The sequence below is a fragment of the Rhinolophus hipposideros genome (genome assembly GCF_964194185.1).
Source record: "Rhinolophus hipposideros genome assembly, chromosome: 22".
In the NCBI taxonomy this organism is placed as follows: domain Eukaryota; kingdom Metazoa; phylum Chordata; class Mammalia; order Chiroptera; family Rhinolophidae; genus Rhinolophus; species Rhinolophus hipposideros.
Window position 1 is genome coordinate 41,370,309 of NC_138068.1, and position 12,897 is coordinate 41,383,205.

At 37.0% G+C, this 12,897-nt stretch overlaps 1 protein-coding gene across 13 annotated transcripts in view; it reads left to right on the forward strand.

The window, feature by feature from the left end:
* KIZ (kizuna centrosomal protein) overlaps positions 1–12,897 on the forward strand; it is a 147,384-nt gene that overhangs the window by 50,058 nt on the left and 84,429 nt on the right. The gene's annotated exons all lie outside the window — the stretch shown is intronic.

Consider the following 12,897-nt stretch of genomic DNA (forward strand, 5'->3'; position numbering starts at 1 on the left):
ACTTTGTATCTAATTAATTTGCTTAATCCTTATATCCCTTGCCATAGTGTCATTTTTGTCATACAATTAAATATGAGTTAATATGTTCTTCTAAAGGTATATCTAAACCAGCTTTCCTTTTCTGAATGTAAATATGAGGACATTGGAATCTTTAATGTTAAATAGGAATAATACCAGTTTTAATGTATTTTGAGGACTTATACTATTCAACTCATAAAAGCTCATGTATGATTTTTTACTATTGATTGGAGATAGTGGGTAAAATTGTATAGAAAACAGAAACTGTTGAAAACCAATTCTGCAATAAAAAATAGCACTTGTAATATCAAATCTCTTTTAGGAGTACAAGGAATCTAAGTAAACAACCTCAGGTAGACCTCACCTTTTAAAAATGAAGAGACCAAGGCCAGGGCCATAGGAGTAACACATAGGCCACTAGGGCAGACCCTGCCCATAACTAACCCCACAGCCTCCATAGCCCCACACCAACCCTGGAACTTTGTTATACTGTAATGCAGTCACTGTTTTTCTCCAACTGTCTCAGCAACAGGAAAAAGCCAGGTGGGCATTCTTGTATATGAGGGTGTATGTTCTCTTTTAAATCACTATTGTACATTTTAATATATTGCTTCTTATCATTCATTTATTTACTTTTGGTGAAAAGTTTAATTTATAGTCTAATTGACTCCGAACTGATGTTCAAGAAATATTTGTTAAGAGCACATCCACGTACAAAGTACTTGCACTGTAGGTAGAGGAACCAACATGGTTTCTGTTTTGGGAAAATTAAGTTTATTGCAGAGGCAAGCCAAATGGATTTTTCTAGTAATAATACTTCTCTCTCAAAGAGGTACAGGTATTACATACTACATCATCAGAAACTTTATGGCGAGAGGTAGAATGTATCTATTTGATATTTGTATTTGCAGGTTTCTTTTTATAGCAATACATTGGATATAGGCTAACTTGGGGACTATTGTACTTATCCAAGACTCAGTTTTTTTCTGAGATGAAAAAAGTTGAGTATGTGTATGGAATTAAGAATATTCTATTTCCCATTCTCCTATATGAATGACTTTTGCCTATGACCTTAAAGCCAAGCTCCTTGGAATTTTGGGATACAGTTTTCCCAAATGTGGGCATTTAGGGAACTTTTGAATATTTATTATAATAGAATGCCCCGAGAATGAAAGATCAGCCAGTAATGGTTGTTTTCTGTGTCTGTGTTATCAAATTTGAGCCTATTGATTTTCCATGGTGAGGTCCTCTCTGCTTTTGAGGTGTCCTCTTATTTCTTCTTTAGCATGAGCTGTTCTCTTTTGCTCTGAAGGTTAATTATTAATTAATCTGAGGCTATGGCATCATGTTTACAGAGTAACACTATGTCCTCAAAGATCCATTACCTCAGTTTACTTTAGGGTCTATTGGGGGCCTGGAGAAGTTACTTTGAGTGAATTTTAGTTAGCAAAGATGAATAGCTGGGACAAAGTACGACACATAGAAGGGTATGAACAGGAAACTGGAACCTCCGATTTGATGAGAATGATGATAACAGTTTTGTTTTAGCACATCAGTGTGCCATCTAAGTTTGCTGCACTTGAACATAAAACTTAAGCTACCTGGCGGTGAAGGTGAAAAGAGAAGTACGGTAGCTTGGATAGTTTCCATCTGATGAGAAAAATGAAGCCAAAGATTATTTTGGTTTGTTGTGTGTCTTATTAAAAAAAATTAATAGCTTTATTGAGATGTAATTCAGATACCATATAATCTACCAATTTAAAGTGTACAATTCAAGAGGTTTTGATATATCTCATTAATTTTTAAAACTGTGTTAAAATACATATAACAAAAATTTGCCATTTTTAGTGTACAATTTAGTGACATTAATGACATTCACAACATTGTGCAACCATCACTATTTTCAAAAATTTTTCATTACCCCAAATATAAACCATTAGGCAATAACGCTCGACTCTGCTCTCCTCTCAGTCCCTGGTAACCTCCGATTGATCTACTTTCTGTCTCCGTGAATTTGTCTATTCTGGTGGCAGTTATGCAATATTTGTCCTTTTGTGTCCTGCTTATTTCTTTTTTATTATCGTTTTCTTTTTTAAGAAAAGATTAATTAAAATATAGCTAACATACAATATTATTTTAGTTTCAGAGGTACACCATAATTATTCAACATTTATATACCAAAAGAAGTGATCACCGTGGTAAGTCCAGGAATTGTCTGACAACCGTACTGTGCTATCACAATATTATTGATTATGTTCCCTATGCTGTATATTACATTCCCACGACTTACTTGTTTTATACCTGGAAATGTGGACCTCTTATTCCCCTTCACCTTTTCCCCCGTTTTTAAATTTTTCAGTTACAGTTGACATTCAGTATTATTTTATATTAATTTCAGATTTACAGCATAGAGGTTAGACATTTATATGATTTAACATGTTACCCCCTGACTAGTCTAGTACCGACCTGGCACTGTACATAGTTGCTACCATATAATTGACTGTATTCCCTGTGGTTTACTTTACATCCTTCTGACTATTTTGTAATTACCAATTTGTATTTAATTCCTTCGTCTTTCCCACCCTGCCCCCAACCGCCTCCATCTATCACCCCAGCAAATCTAGTACCCATCTGACATACATAGTAATTACAATATTATTGACTATATCCCTTATGCTATACCCTACATCTCCATAACTACTTTTTAACAACCAATTTGTACTTCTTAATCCCTTTCCCTTTTTTCACTCACACCTCCAATCCTCTCCCATATCGCAACCATCAAAATGTTTTCTGTATCTATAAGTTTATTTTTGTTTTTTTTGTTGTTTATTTTGTTCTTTAAATTCCATATATATATATATATGTGAAATCACATTGCATCTGTCTTTCACTGTCTGACATACCCTGCACAGCACAATACCATCCAGGTCCATCCATGCCACCACAGTTGGCAAGAACCCATTCCCTTCCATGGTTGAGTAATATTCCATTGTATATGTGTACTACTTCCTTTATATCCATTCATCCATCGATGGACACCCAGGCTGCCTCCACATCTTGGCCATTGTAAACAATGCTGTAATGAACATATGGACAGGTCCCCTCAAAGCAGCGTTTTGGGTTTCTTCAGTAAATACCCAGAAGTTGAATTACTGGGTCCTTCTTTATCTCTTTTTATAGCCTTTGTTTTAAAGTCTATTTTGTGTGGTATAAATGTTGCTACCCCCCCCCCTTTTTTGTTTGTTTGTTTCCATTTTCATGAAATAACTTTTTCCATCCCTTTACTTTCAGTTTGTGCGTGTCTTTCAATCTGAAATGAGTCTCTTGTAGGCAGCATATGTGTTTGTTTCCTTATCCATTCACCCCTCTTATGTCTTTTGATTGGAGCATCTATTCCATTGACATTGAAAGTAATTGTTGATAGATATATAGCTATTGCCATTTTATTATTTATAATTTTGATCTTTTTTTTCAGTCTCAAAGAAGTCCCTCTAAGATTCCTTATAATATTGGTATGGTGATGATGAACTCCTTTAGCTTTTTATTGTCTGAGAAGTTCTTTATCTATCCTCCGATTCTAAATGATAGCTTTGCTGAGGAGAGTAATCTTGCTTGTAGGTCCTTGCTTTTCATTACGCTCAATATTTTGTGCCAGCGCCTTGTGGTCTGCAAAATTTCTGTTGAGAAATCAATTGACAATCCTATGGGTGCTCCGTTATAAGTTACTAGTTACCTTTTTCTTGCTGCTATTAGGATTCTCTCTTTGTCTTTAACCTTTGGCAGTTTAATTATGATGTGTCTAACTTGGGCCTGTTTGAGTTCACCTTATATAGGACTCTCTGCACTTCCTGGACTTGCATGTCTATTTCCTTTGCCAGGTTATGAAAGTTTTCAGTCATTATTTCTTCAAATATGTTTTCGATTCCTTGCTTGCTCTCTTGTTCTCCAAGTATGTTGGTTCTGGGACCTCTTGGAAGGGGCTCCGGTGCTGGCCCAGATCATCCACTGCCTGTGACTGGCCAGGGATTACCTGGTAGGAGTTAGAAAGTGATACACGGTTGGTCGCTGCCCGTGCTAAAGGTGGAGGCACATGGAAGAGGCCACGCTGCGAACTGAGGATGGCTGCCACCAGTACTGGGCCTGGGGTAGCTCCACCTTGAGGCCTGCTGCCACCTACCAACTCCCTTAAGTTTCAGCCACTGATAAAGTGTTCTGCAGTGTGTGAGTTGGGTGAGGTAGGGTCTCAGGGAGTTACTAGAGTGGGAAGATGTATCCTTACCAGGTTAATGTAAAGTCTGGTTTGGTGCCAGTGCTTAGCCTGGAGCTACTCAGCAAAAGTCTCGAGCACACCAAGGCCAGTTGCCACCCACCTGGGGCCAATGGACTCTGATAGTTTTCCAAGAAAGAGTGCCTTGTGGGTGGGGCTGCCTGCTTGCCAAGAAAATGCCTCCAGTGTTGGTAGAGTTGGGTGGGGTAGGGTCCCAGTGGAGCTCACCAGACCAATTGCAATTCAGATTTGGTCATGGGTGTAGGGAGAGGGCTCAATACAGGAAAGATGGCACACGCCTGCCATCTTCACAGGAGGACCCCACAGAGAAAACGGCAAATCTCCTCCTCTAGCCCTTGCCTTCAGTCTGTCCCTTGTATGCCTCCAACATTCCCCCTCCCCCTGCCTCAGTCCCTCCGCTGAAGCCCAAGGTAAGTGCCTAGGAGTGAGAAAGTATATATGTGGGCCGTTTAAGAGGATGTCTGGGTTTCCCGCAGCCTTCTGTCCCACCCCATTGTTTTTCACAGCCAGATGTTGTGGGGGTTCTTCCCGGCACCAGAACTCTGGCCTGGGGAGCTTGGTGTGAGGCTGGGGTCCTTCGTCCCCCTGGGGGGAACCTCTGTGGCCAAGATAACTCCGCTATTCTCAACTGCCACATGGAGGTTTGGGGCCAGCCCATTTCCCTTCTTCACCCCTCCTGCCAATCTTGATGTGGCTTCTTCTTTATATCCTTCATTATAAAACTTCTCTTCAGCCAGACTTCAGATGGTTCTCCAGGTTGGTTGTTGTATAATTTAATTGTAATTATAGTGTATTCAAGGAAGGAAGCACACACAGTGTTTATCTACTCTGCCATCTAGGATCTCCCAGCCTTATTTTAATTAACATAACATTTTTGAGGTTCGTCCATGTTGTAGCATGTATCAGAACTTTTGATCATCGTCCGTTCCTTTTGATCATATTCCAGTGTATGGATATGCCACATTTTGTTTATTCAGTCATCTGTCAGTGGACACTTGGTTTGCTTCCACCTTTAAAAGCCAAGTCTTTTTGAGAAGCTTCATGGTCCACTCCCATGCATACTTCCAGATATTGAAAACCAGGCTGTGATTCATGCACATGAGGTGATCCTTCATTGCAAGCTATAATTAACTCTTCCCACAAGAAAGCATATTAGAATTAAGCTGAGTAAAAAAATGAAAAATAAAAAATATTGAAAAGGACTCTTATAGAGTAAATAGTTTGCTGCTAATTTGGTTCAAAGCTCCATGACTTAAAACACCAGATGTCTATTATTTTTCATGTGACAAATGGTTGGCCCAGTGTCAGTTGGAGTCACAGGTATAACTTGTCCTTCATCATCTGGAGGAATAGTCCAGGCTCAGTCACCTGATAGTGGTAGCAGGGTTCCCAAGACAGCAAGAGGGCAAACCCCAGTGCACAGATGTTTTTTAAGCATCTGCTTGCATCATGTTTACTAGAATCCCATTGGCTAAAAAACGTCACAGAGTCCAGCCCAGAGTCAAGAGGTGGAAAATATTTCTTGATGAGATAAGTAGCCAAGTCGCATTGCAAAAGGATAGACACACAGGGAGGAGGGGTTTATGGTCATTTTTGCAGTACACCACAGTCCTTTAGGACAAACTCAAATAAAGATAAGCTTCGTGTGAGTCCAAAGGGTGGAAAAGGTTTTGTACAAGTGTAGATGCGGCATCTTGAGGGCTAAATAGGTTTTTAATGAGAAAGAGAAAGGAGCTAATTAGGTCTGTTGGAAGAGTGCAAGAAGAAATGCAGATACAGAAAATATGAAAGGCATGGGAGGGCAGAGCAGAGTGTGACTGAGGGCTCATGGAAGAGGACTAGTTGGATTAAAGTTTTAAAATGTTGCCTGGGGAAGGATGAGAAAGTCCTCGAATATCTGGTTAATGAATTTAGAGTTTTTCCTGTGTTTTACAGAATTGTTCAAAGTTATTTTAAGAGAAAGATAATATGGTGATTTAGGAGAATTAATCTGACATTGTTAGTTTCATCAGGATTAATTATCCAGGCGGTAGGCAGAAATCTGAGATGACCCCAAGATTCCTGTCCCCTGGGCTACATTTGTATAATCCCTTCACCTTGAGTGTGGGCAGATTGTGAGTTTGATGCGTTTCCCTCCCATGATTAGGTTATGTTATATGACAGAGATGAATGATTTTGTAGATATAACGAAAGTCCCAAATAAGTTGACTTTGAGCTAGTCAGAAAGGAATTATCCAGAGTGGGCCTGTCCTAAACAGATCAGCCTTTGAAAGGGATTGGGCCCTTACTGAAGTAGAGAGATTCAAAACATCTGAGATACTCTCCTGTTCACCTTAAAGAAGTAAACTGCCATCTTGTGGAGAAGGCCACATGGCAAGAACTGGTGTGCAGCCTCTAGGAGCTAAGGGCCTCAGTCCTATAGCCATAAGGAATTGAATTCTGCCAACAGTCAGTGAACTTGGAAGAGGACTCTGAGCCTTATGAGATTGCAGTCCTAGCCAACACCTTGATTTCAGCCTAGTGACACCCTGAGGTGAAGATCCCACTGATCATACCCAGACCTCTGACTCTTGGGAACTATGAGATAAATTCGTGTTACATGCTAAATTTGTGGTAATTTGTTATATAGCAATAGAAGATTAATACAATACAACTGAAGAATTGGAATCAAGGATTGTATCTTTGCAAGGATTAAATGGGTAGAAGCCACTACCCATAGTGACTTAGAGCAGGCTGAATCAGATATGTCCAGGGTCTTTTGGGAACGCATGTTGACAGGGGGGGAAATGAGTGGTCCGGCACCCAAGGTAATCTGTGCTTTCCCTTGTCCTATACCCTCATCATCTGATCAAGTGTGTTTTCACACATGGCTGCATGCCAGATAAGCAAGGATGGAACATGTAGACTGGCAGGGACCTAGAAAAATAGATGTGCACATCTGTATTAACCAACAAGCAGTTTCTCATGCAAACATTATTTCTCTGGTGAATAAAACATGTATTGAGACATGTTTGTTTGTTTGTTTGTTTTGCTTTGTTTACAAATGAATGATGTCCTATATCTACCTTTACAGAATAGTTTTGCTGCCTAAAAATCCCCTGTGCTCCATCTACTCATCTCTTTTCTTCCCCAACCCAACCCCGTGGTAACCACTGGTTTATTTATTTATTTATTTATTTTGTCTCTATAGTTTTATCTTCTTCAGAATGTCATATACTTGGAATCATGTTAGTATGTGGTCTTTTCAGATTGGCTTCTTTCACTAAGATTCCTTCTGACCCTTTGGACTCACATGCATCTTAGATTCCTTCCTGTCTTTTCAGGGCTTGATAGCTCATTTCATTTTAGTGCTGAATAGTCTTTCATTATCTGGATATACCTCAGTTTTTCCATCACCTACTGAAGGACATCTTTGTGGCTTTCATGTTTTGGCAATTATGAATAAAGCTTCTATAGACATTTTGTGTGGACATAACTTTTCAACTCTTTTGGGTAAATACCAAGGAGTGCAATTGCTGGATCAGATGGTAAGACAGTTTAGCTTTTTAAGAAACTGCCAAACTGACTTCCAAAGTGACTATACTATTTTTGATTCCTATGAGCAATGAATGAGAGTTCTTATTTCTTTTTGTATGTCCTTGTCAGCATTTGGTATTGTCAGTTTTTTCTATTTTAGCCATTTTATGGGCCTAGCACGCTTCTGCTGTGCTACTCTGCTATCTTATTTTAGCCACATTAATAGGCATGTGGATATCTCTTATTGTTTTAATTTGCAATTCCCTAATGACATGATGTTGAGCATCTTTTCATATACTTACCGTTTGTATATCTTCTTTGGTGAGGTGTCTGTTTAGATCTTTGCCTACTTTTTAATCAGGTTGTTTATTTTCTTGTTGTTGAGTTTTAAGAGTTCTTTGTATGTTTTGGATACAAGTCTTTTATCAGGGTGATAATGTGTTTTGCAGGTATTTTCTCCAAGTCTGTGGCTTGTCTTTCTATTCTCTTAACAGTGTCTTTTGCAGAGCAAAAGGGTTTTTTGTTCATTTGTTTTGGGTTTTTTTAGCCACTCCTGGGGTGCTCAGCCCCAGCAGTGAGTGCCATCTTACCAGTATTGCCAGGATGAGCCACTCTGTGTGCACATCACTTTTGAGGGCCCCAGAAGTTTTTGATTTTAATAAAGTCCAACTTATCATTTTGTTTTTTCATTGTGCATTTCGGTATTATATCTAAGAATGTATTACCAAATCCAAGGTCATCTAGATTTCCTCCTATGTTATCTTCTAGAAATATAGAGGGTGCCAAAAATATATATATACACATTTTAAGAAAGGAAAAATCTGTATCAAAATTGTAATACAATGAATGACATTAGCATTCATTTGATTAACACCATCTTTTGAGCGAACGTCGTACTACACATTGCTACCATAATTCAATTCAATTTTGAAAAGTAATACATAGATAACGTCTCTTAAAATGTGTACTTTTTTGGCACCCCCAGTATTATAGTTTGACATTTTACATTTAGATCTATGATCCATTTTGAGTTCATTTTTATGAAAGGCATAAGGTCAGTGTCTAGATTCATTTTTCTTTCACATGGATGTCTGTTTCTTCCAGTACTGTCTGTTGAAAAAAACTGTCCTCTTTCCATTGAATTACCTTTGCTCCTTCATAAAAGAGCAGTTGACTATATTTGTGTAGGTCTATTTCTGAGCTCTCTATTCTGTTCCACTTATTTATTTATCTGTTCCTTCACCAATATCACACTGTCTTAATTACAGTTGCTTTATAGTAAATCTGAAAGTCATGCAGTGTCCATCTTCTGACTTTGTTCTTCAGTAGTGTGTTTGCTCCCCTGGGTCTTTTGCCTTTCCATATAAACTTTAGAATCAGTTTGTCAATATCCAAAGAAATAACTTGCTAGATTTTGATTGAGATCAAGTTAAGAATAATTGATATCTTAACAATGTAGAGTCTTTCTATGCATGAACATCGTATATCTCTCCATTTATTTAGATTTGCTTTAATGTCTTTCATCAGCTTTGTAGTTTTCTTCATGTAGTTCTTGTACATATGTTGTTAGACTTATTTCTGAGTACTTTGTGGGGATTTTTGGTGCTGATGTAGATGTTATTGTGTTTTTAATTAAAATTCCAGTTGTTCATTGCTGCTATATAGGAAAATAGTTAACTTGCGTATATTAACCTTATATCCTGCAACATTGCTATAATCGCTTATTAGTTCCAGGAGTTTTTTTGTCGATTCTTTGGGATTTTCAACATAATCAAGCATGTCATCTGTGAATAAAGACAGTTTTATTTCTTTCTTCTCAATCTACGTGCCTTTAATTTTCTTGTCTTACTGCATTTGCTTCTAGTACAATGTTGAGAGCTAACATCATTGCTTTGTTTTCCTGGTCTTATAGAGAAAGCATCTAGTCCTTCCTCATTAAGTATAATGCTAGCTGTAGGGTTTTTCTAGATGTTCTTTATCAAGTTGACAAAGTTCCTCTCTATTCCTAGTTTGCTGAGAGTTTTTATTATGAATGGATGTTGACTTTTGTTATATGTTCTTTTTGCCCCCAATGATATGATCATATGATTTTTCTTCTTTACCTTGTGGATGTGATGGATTGCATTCATTGATTTTCAAATGTTGACTTTTGTTATATGTTCTTTTTGCCCCCAATGATATGATCATATGATTTTTCTTCTTTACCTTGTGGATGTGATGGATTGCATTCATTGATTTTCAAATGTTGAATCAACTGGAATAAAATCCACTTGGTCATGGGTATAATTTTTTTATATATACATAGTTGGATTTAGTTTGCTAATATTTTGTTAAGGATTTTACCTTTATGTTTATGAGAGATACTGATCTGTAGTTTTCCTTTCTTATAATATCTTTATCTGGTTTTGGTGTGAGGGTAATGCTAGCCTTAGAGAATGAGTTAGGAAGTATTTCCTCTGCTTCTATTCTCTGAAAGAGATTGTAGAAAATAGGTATAATTTCTTTCTTAAATGTTTGGCAGAATTCACCACTAAACACATCTGGGACGAGTGCTGGTTTGGAAGATTATTAATTATTGATTAAATTTATTTATGGTTCTATTCATATTATCTATTTCTCTTTGTGTGAGATTTGATAGATTGTGTCCGTTAAGAAATTGGCCCATTTCATCTAAGTTATGAAATTTTTGAGTATAGAATCTTTGATACCATTATTTTCCTTTTAAGGTCCATGGGATTGATGCTGATGGTCTCTCATTCATTTCTTTTTTTTTTTTTTTAATTAATTTATTTATTTATTAGTTTCAGGTGTATCTCATTCATTTCTGATATTCGTGTCTTCTCTCTTTTTCCTGGTTAGCCTGATGTTATGGATTGAATATTTGTGTCCCCCCAAATTCATATGTTGAAGCACCGACACCAAATGTGATTGCAGACAGGGCCTGGGAGAAGGTAATAAAGGTTAAATAAGGTCATAAGGATGAGACCCTAATCCTATGTCGATGGGTCTGGTGCCCTTATAAGAAGAGGAAGAGACACCAGAGCTCTCTCTTTCTTTGCCATGTGAAGACACAGTAAGAAGGTCTCACCGAGAACCAAATCAGCCAGCACCTTGATCTTGGACTTTCCTGCATCTAGAATTGTGAAAAATAAATTTCTGTTGTTTAAGTCATGCAGTTTCTGGTATTTTGTTATGGCACCTGGAGCCGACTAATGCACCTGGCTAGAGGATTGTCCATTTTGTTGGTTGTTTTTTTCACCCCAAAGAACCAGCTTTACGTTTTGTTGATTTTCTCTGTTGTTTTTCCATTTTCAATTTGATTGATTTCTGCTCTAAATTTTATTATTTATTTTCTTCTGCTTACTTCGGACTTACTTTGTTCTTTTTTTCTAGTTTCCTAAGGTGGAAGCTTAGATAATATTGATTGTAGATTTTTCTTCTTTTCTAATATATGCATTCAACACTGCAAATTTCCCTGTAAGCATTGCTTTTGCTGGAACCCACAATTTTTGATAAGTTGTATTTTCATTTTCATTCAGTTCAAAATATTTTTAAATTTCTTTTTACATTTCTTCTTTGACCCATGTTATTTAGTAGTGTGTTGTTGAATCTCTGAATATTTTGTTGAATCTCTGAGATTTTCTAAATGTCTTCCTGTTATTGATCTCTTAAATTCCATTGTAGTCTGAGAGTCTCCTTTCTATCACTTCTGTTCTAACTTTATTAAGTTGTGTTTTATGGCTCAGAATATGGTTTGTCTTGACAAATGTTCTGTGAGCTTGAGAAGAATGTGTATTATACTGATGTTGGATGAAGTATCCTATAAATGTCAATTAAATCAGTGAATTTATGGTGCTGTTCACTTCATCTGTATTCTTTCTGCTTGTTTACCTGCTGGATATGTCAGTTAATGATAGAGGTGTGTTGAAGTGTTCAACTATAATAGTGGATTTGTCTATTTCTCCTTGTAGTTCTATAAGTTTTTGCCTATGTATTCCGATGTTCTGTTGTTATTTGCATACACATTAAGGATTTTTATATATTTCTACATGTTGTTTATCTAGTATTTATCTGCTTGCTCTTCTCTGAGATTCCTGGATCTACAGTTTGGTATCTGTCATTAACTTTGGAAAATTCTCAGCTGTTATTACTTCAGACATTTCTTCTGCTCCTTTCTCTCTTTCTACTCCTGGTATTCATATTCCTTTTGTAAGTTTTATAAAGAACTTTCAAACTGTCTTCCAATGTGACTACCATTTTCCATTCCCACCAGCCTTGAATGAGAGTTCTTGTTGTTCCTCATTCTCACCAGAGTTTAATGTTATCAGTGTTCTGGATTTTGGACATTCTCATGGGTGTACAGTGATATCTCATTGTTGTTTTAATTTGTCTTTCCCTTATAACATATGATGTGGAGAGTCTTTTCACATGCTTACTTGCCATCTGTATATCTTCTTTGATGAGATAGCTGTTTAAGTCTTTGGACCATTTTTTCATTGGGTTGTGCATTTTCTTATTGTTGAGTTTTAAGAGCTCTTTGTATATTTTGTATAACAGCCCTTTATCACATGTGTTTTTGAAAATATTTTCTCCCAGTCTGTGGCTTGTCTTCGCATTCTCTTGACATTATCTTTTGCAGAGTATAAGTATTTAATTTTAATGAATCCAGCTCATCAGTTATTTCTTTCATGGATCAATCCTTTGGTGTTATATCTAAAAAGTCATCTCCATACCCAAGGTGATCTAGGTTTTCTCCTATGTTATAAGAGTTTTATAGTTTTGTGTTTTACATTTAGGTCTGTGATCCATTTTGAGTGAATTTTTGTGAAGGGTGTAAGGTCTTTGTTAAGATTCACTTCTTTGCGTATGGATATCTAGTTCTACCACATGGATGAATAGTTAACATTTGGCAGGGGGACTGATTGTCTTTTATTTGAAAACATTTTTATCTTTTTTGTTGACATATAATATTATATTAGTTTCAGATGTACAACATAATGATTTAATATTTGTATATATTGTGAAATGATTACCCCAGTAAGGCTAGTTGACATCCATCACCACACAGTTAC